The sequence below is a fragment of the Cupressus sempervirens genome, chromosome 6 (genome assembly GCF_028749045.1).
Source record: "Cupressus sempervirens isolate cs-2001-9-10 chromosome 6, ASM2874904v1, whole genome shotgun sequence".
Taxonomy (NCBI): Eukaryota; Viridiplantae; Streptophyta; class Pinopsida; order Cupressales; family Cupressaceae; genus Cupressus; species Cupressus sempervirens.
In genome coordinates, this window is record NC_143123.1 from 101,467,406 (window position 1) to 101,474,951 (window position 7,546).

The window sequence follows — 7,546 nt, forward strand, 5'->3', positions numbered from 1 at the left end:
CTTAATAGTAGAAACCTTGAATTTAACCTTAAATCCTTTCCCCAATCATGAACCAAATTGAACCATTACCCTAAGATTGAAGCAAGTTAAACATTGACCTTAAGACTAAACCAAATCACCCTAAACTAGAACTCAATAATATATTCAACACTTTAAAACAAAATTCAAACCTAACTTTTTTGAAGTAATGTTGGTTTTTAATCTAAAAGCTCTAACTATAATTCTATATCTAAAACCAAATTTAGCACTTTAAAACTTAATTCTATTTATTAATTCTTGTCCTAATTGAAACCTAAGCATGTAAACCTAATTAAATAGTACAAACCAAATTGAACCCTAATCCTAAAACTAATTAAACATTGATATCAAGGTCTCAAAATGATACATCATAAAAAAATTAGAAGAGACTTGAACGAATTAGGCATCTAATTAAGTAACCCTCCCTCACCATCAAGAGGTGGAGGTGTCTACATCAGTGTGAGTAGGAGCCCAGACTACACCCTTGGATGCCTAAGAATATATCTAAATAAGTGAATAACTTGTCTTTTCACTGGATGCCTAAACCTTTATATACTAAGTGAGTATTCATCATGTAATATCTGATTAGGAGGGTATTGAAGCACTCTCACACCCCAATCCCTAACTAGATAATTATGTTAGGGTGGACTAATTTCTATTTATCCTGGGTTGGAAGTGCTTAAAATTTTTTTTTGGAGACTGGAGATTCCCCTATTTGTTTCCTATTTTCCTATATGGGTAGCCTAAATGTTTATTGCCTTAGTAGAATGGAGGCCACATAATAAAATATTGCCTTATTCTATAAAAAGAAATACCCACCCCCTAGTGATATATAGTAAGATCTTTTTCCTAATTTTACTATCAATTTTTTTGGTTAGAAGACAATGATTTAGAAGATAGGGATAAAATAAGAACCATCATTCCTAGAATGAAGATGTATTATTCCTTGATAAACCCATTTTTTATCATAAATCAGTTCCTCAATCCAAAAAATTAGTAATCAGAAATCCCTAGGCCAAGTAATCAATAGAGGGCTCATAAAATTGATCAAGTGATCAATGGAGGGCTCATAAAATCCCTAGGTCAAGTAATCAATGGAGTGCTCATAAAATTGATCCCCAAGGGGAGATAAGAATCTCAAATAAAATTAGAGACAGGGCACTCCTAAATACATATCATACAAAATTATCGCCAAGGTCTTAGCCTCTAGACTAGAAGATATCCTACCCAAGATCATTAACCCTACACAAAAGTGTTTTGTTAAGGATATTTATGTGTATTGGAGAACTTGATAACCTATTGAAAGACTTTAAATTGGGAAACATTTTGAGGATAGAGTGTAGGCATGCTCAAGTAATTGATTATGAAAATGTCTCCAAAAGGGTGGAATGGAGTTTCACTATGATCATTGTAGGGCCCATTTACCGTTGCACCAAAAGCCATGACTATTAGTGAACATGGAACACCACATAATTAACCACCTGTGGGCAGGGGAGCACGTCACATCACCCAACAATCTCCCCCTCGATGCACATACCAGGTGCTTACGCAGGTCGGGAAGGCACCGAGGAGATTTGAACCCATGACCAGGCCAAAACCAGGCTTTGATACCACTTGGTGGTTTTGTGGGACTTGCTACTATATAAGCAGCCACAAGGGTAGTTGTTGTATAGAGAGTAAGAGTGACAAGGAGAAGACAAAAGGCAAGAGTCGAGCGGGACAAGGCTTGACAGGTTAGCCAAGGGAGCATTTGTGAAGGTTGGAAGCATGGCATGGGATGTGTGGATTCATGCTTGTTCACATAGTTTACTCGGTTATGGAAATGGCATTTTTTGCTGAATAATACATGGTGATGGATGCTTTTGGAGGCTGGGTTTTTCCCTCAATGAGGGTTTCCCAAGGTATATCTTGTGTCACATTTTGTGGGTATGTTGTCTATTCTCTTGCATGTGGATTTTAATTCCGTGTTAATTTTAGATCTATTATGGGTTATGTGGAAATGGTTATATTATTTGTTGCCAAGTTTCCTTACAATTGGTATCAGAGCCTGGTTTTGGCCTGGTCATGGGTTCAAATCTCCCCGGTGCCTTCCCGACCCGCGTAAGCACCTGGTATGCGCGTTGAGGGGGAGATTGTTGGGTGATGTGACACCCTCCCCTGCCCACAGGTGGTTAATTATGTGGTGTTCCATGTTGACTAATAGTCATGGCTTTTGGTGCAATGGTAAATGGGCCCTACAATTGGTATCAGAGCTATGGTTTTATTATTGTAACCCTAGATTGAATCCATGGGAATGCATGAGAGGATAAAAGAAAGGGCAAGATATATGAATGATTTATTACAGATTTGAGGGTTTTGGGTTTGCTGTTATGATGGGATATTAAAAGATTTGGGCATGTGAAATTGTTGGACAAAAAGATTTTTTCAGATGTTTCATTTAAATGAGGGTTTTGGGGGGTAGCTTGCAGAAATGACCTCCTGGGTAAAAATAGACCTCACCATTGGATCCAGGTCGACATTTCCATAAATTTTGATATATAATATGCCCTAGTTTGGCCATGTTCAGAGGAAATGAAAGAGTTTTTTAGTTTCAGCCCGTGATGGCCGTCAAATTTAATCCCGTCGGAATTTTTGTCACTGGAAAAAAATTAAAAATGAAAAATCGTACTGAAAATGGTAAAAAGACTGTCTTCGTAAAATGGCCATAACATTCTCTCAGAATATCAGATTTCAGAGTTCTTATAGGCGTTGGAAAGCTAATTCAGAGCACTACAAGATGGTGTAGGTTTCGTTCTATGATTTTTAAGATTTTGTCAGATTTTAAGAGCCCTAAAGTCAGATGTTATTTATTTTGAGCATGGATTAGGGCATAACTTGGGCATACTGAGTCAGATTTTGGACTTCAAGTAGTCAACGGAAAGCTCTTGGAGAGCTCTACACATTGGTTTAGATTTGGTGCAGGTTTGGCATGATTTATTTATTGATATATTGATCTAAACAGTTTATAGGTATATTTTGACTATGGTAACATTGTGAGTTTATGGCATTGGAAATTTAAGATTTGATGTCATTGTTTACTCAGTTCATATTTTAGATTGGTCTCATGATGATATGGTTATCAATGTTTGGATTTGGATATACATGATGACTTATTGGGTCTATAAGTTTTGCAGTGTTGTAAGTGGTCTATACTTATAGGTTGCATTTATAGCTTGGTTATGGGTTATTTTTGCCCATTGATCTTTCATTATTGATGCATATTCAAATTGGTGGCTTGGATTTGGGTTGTCTATGCCCTAAGTCACATGATTTTATCTTCATGTAGAAGGGATGAGATGTTGTTACTAGGTACAGTCATGGTGGAGGATTGTGGTTGACTATGCTGACAGGTTAGACATATTAAGAGCCAGATGCTCGGTTCATGGATGTGATCATGGTGTCATGAATTTTGGCATGACATGATTGGTTATACAGGCACATCCTTGATGTTCATTAGCTTGGATTTTCTTATTTGGTTATGGTGGTATATCTTCTTGGTTGAGGATCATGGTTATTTGGTTTCTTTTGAGGAGCTCATGATGTGCACTTTGAGTTCTTTGATGGTTTGATGGTTTGGTTGATTCTCATGGTTAGAGGATGGGTTTTTCATCATTATGCCATGGATAGCTTGGATACACAGTTTAGTGAGAGCTTGTGACAGTGATGGGGTGATAGTGTAGGATTAGTTCCTAGTTTGGTTTATATCTTCTTGGTTTGGAGAGGATGGATTTTATGATGCCATAGGTGACTTGGTACCACGATTGAGTGGGAGTTGTTGGCATTGATATATTTATTGAGTGTTTGTAGATGTTGGAGGTTTGTCTTAGATCCTGTTGCTGCAGAAGCATCTTCAACATTTGCATGGTGCACTTATCTTCATGGTATGAAGATGGTTAGATCTTGAGGACTCATGGAGTTCTTGGTTATCTTCATGGTCTATGGAGATGGTTCTTCCTAGTATGTGGAGATGGTTTTCTTCATGGTGTATAGAGATGGTTGCATCTTGAGGACTCATAGGGTTCTTGGCAAAGGTGTGGTTTATGCTTTTATTTGGCATGTTATCCTTGGTGTGAGGATGGTTTCATTATTATGTCATGGTATACTCTTGATATGCGTTTAGAGTTGTGACATGTTATGGTGTGTTCATATGGATCATATTATCTCTTTAGTTGAGATGGTAAGATCATGTTGTCATGTTTATGTTCCTGAGGCCATGGTTGGAACTTTGACATTGATCTTGGTTTAGTTTCTTGGTATTGAGTACACTGATCATAAGCTGGATACTTCATGATATTGCTATGTTGCATTTGGAGTTGGCATAGATTGATTGATTACAGGTGCTCATGGATACTTAGAGACGGTGGTGACGCTGATTTCTCTTGGATTAGAGAAGTATTTGTTGGGACGGTTGATGGTTTCAACAGGAAGTCCGAGGGGCAGTCACCTGATATGGACTTGAGAGGAGATTTTTCTTAGATGAGTCTTGGTTGGAGACTTGGGTATCTTGATGAGCATTCTCATTCCCCACTCTTGGTCTACTCGGCAGTTTTCTACTTGAGAGGTATAGCCCATTTTTTCTCTCAGTTGCATTATATTTATACTTGTCTTTCATGGATATGGATCTTGGGCTATGGTACATGACTTAGTTCTAGAGGGTTCATTTGAGAGATGGTTTAGCATTGGTTATCTCCATGTGCATATGTTTTTATGCTGGTTGAGTTTGGGAGATGGTTATATATTGGGCATTTTCCTTGGATTAGGAATGGTTATTCCTTGGTTTAGGAATGGTTTTATGAGTTTGATCTTCTTGTGAGAGGCTTACATCCATGATTAGTTATATGGTATGGTTTGGGTTTTGTTGAGGCTTCTTGTTGGGGTTTTATGGAGGAGATCATTCTTGCACAGTTTACATCTAGAGGTGTGTGTAGAAGGACATGATACAGGTTATGATTTGCATAGTTTCTCTAGTCTTGGTTGTCTTCTTGGATGTTCAATTTTTCCTACATTGGATTTGAGATTGGTTAAAGATTGTGATCACTGGTTTGTGCTCATGTATGTCATATGAGAGATGACATGGTTATTACTTTATCTCTTTCCTCTGTTGGTTGTGGAGAACTTGGAGACTATTGGAGACTTGTTATGAGAGTTATTCTTGCAGGATATTGGTTTATGTATTGTGGATGTCCTTGATACTACATGAATTCACTTCTTTGAGATGTTGTTGAGTGGATTGGTTATAGATTTGACATTATCTTTTGCAGTGGGAGCTTCTTGGTATATATGTGGCAGGTATTGCTCTTGAGGCTTGTGATTGCAGGTTATAGATTGGATATGTCGGTGATATGAGATTCACTTGTTATACCTTTGAGGTATGGATAGTTGGATGGGTTTGGCACTTTGCTGTGGGTGCTATTTCAGCTATGGATATTTTGACAACTACAGATACATGTGATTACCTTTGGATCAGGTTTTTGTGCTCAAAATTTTAGTTGGTACAAGATTTTATGATCTTCTAATGCGACAGGTTGGGTGGCTTTCTCTTTGGATGGCTTCTATGTATGTCCAGTGGGAGTGGCATAATAGGAGGTGAGATCATTCATGTTCAAGATGCTAGATACTTTGATTTTGTTGTGGGTACCAGGATGGAGCACTCGGTGTATTTTGATCCATTATGGTGGATGTGCTAGGAGGGATTGTTCCCTTGTTCATTTCTATGGCTACGGATTGACCCTATGCAATGTATACAACAAGTGGGAGATTGTTGAGATAATGGGTGTTGCACACATTGCATAATATTGTTATATTTTATTATTTTATTTTATTATGTAATGTTGCATCTAGATGGATGTGCAACATGTAAAGATTCCCATAGAATATTCTTGATAAGTTGTATTGTAACATTGTAAAAATATTTTATGTAATTATTTAATATTGGGAAAAAGAATTAAATGCCCAATATTAAATATGGGGTCAGTGGGTTAGGTAGCACATGGTTTTTTAGCACATGGTTTATGTAATACCACTTGGTGGTTTTGTGGGACTTGCTACTATATAAGTAGACACAAGGTTAGTTGTTGTATAGAGAGTAAGAGTGACAAGGAGAAGACAAAAGGCAAGAGTCGAGCGGGACAAGGCTTGACAGGTTAGCCAAGGGAGCATTTGTGAAGGTTGGAAGCATGGCATGGGATGTGTGGATTCATGCTTGTTCACATAGTTTACTTGGTTGTGGCTATGGCCATGAAGGCTTCCATGGTTGTATGGCAATGGCATTTTTTGTTGAATAATACATGGTGATGGATGCTTTTGGAGGCTGGGTTTTTCCATCAATGAGGGTTTCCCAGGGTATATCTTGTGTCACATTTTGTGGGTATGTTGTCTATTCTCTTGCATGTGGATTTTAATTCCGTATTAATTTTAGATCTATTATGGGTTATGTGGAAATGGTTATATTATTTGTTACCAAGTTTCCTTACAATCATGTTGCAAGCCTAGTATTCCATCCAATATTATGTCAAATGGTGTCCTCTCTTATGATTGGTGTGAGGGTTTTAGTAAAGAAATTAATGGGGTTAGATCATAATTTTTAGGACTCTCTAGATCAATTATGAAAGGGTGTCCTCTTGCATCCTCTTTATTCTTTATTGTTGTTGACTCATTACATTATCTCCTTAGAGATAACCAGTTGTCTCTAAAAGTTAGAGGATCTACTCTCCAAATAATTAATAAGTATCTAACATATAGTTTGTTGATAATATTTGTATTCTTTTAAAGCTAGAATAGTGCAACACGAGTCATTTAATGATCAAATTGGACCTCTCTTTTTTGTATCGGGTAGTAAGATTTATGTCTCTACATCTATCTTATTGGGGCTAAATATTGAGTCCCCTACCTTGTGTAGTAAATATGGTATTGGATGGAGATTTCATAATTAAATGGTTAGGTACCTAGGGATTCCATTTGTAGTAAACCCTAAAATATAAATGAAATGTCTCTTTATATCAACAAGAAAATCTTTGGAAAACTCAACAACTAGAACTCTAATTATCTCACTTTGGTTGGTAGAATTCAAGTATGTTAATAGATTCTCTCCTCATATTAGGTGTAAGTTTCTCTTCTTCCTGATCATTTTATTTAAATCAGTTTGGTCTTCTATATAAATTTATTAGGAACATTTTATGGTTACATGGAAAAGGAAATATGAAGAATCGTGCTACTAGGAGTAGTTCACATAAAGAAAGGAGATTAGTAAGTTGGAATGAAAACTTTAAGAAAGTTCAAGGGATTACTCTAGCAATAAAATGGATAGCCAAAGCTTCATAAGGTAATGAATTATGGATTATGATTAGAATTGGGATTATTATATGGTTAGGGATAGGGTTCACATGTATTAGTTCATTACCTGACATGATCTACACTTATAGTTTGCCTTATAAAGCGCATAATATTTAGGATTCAAACTACAATCATAAATATTTTTTAATCAAATCAT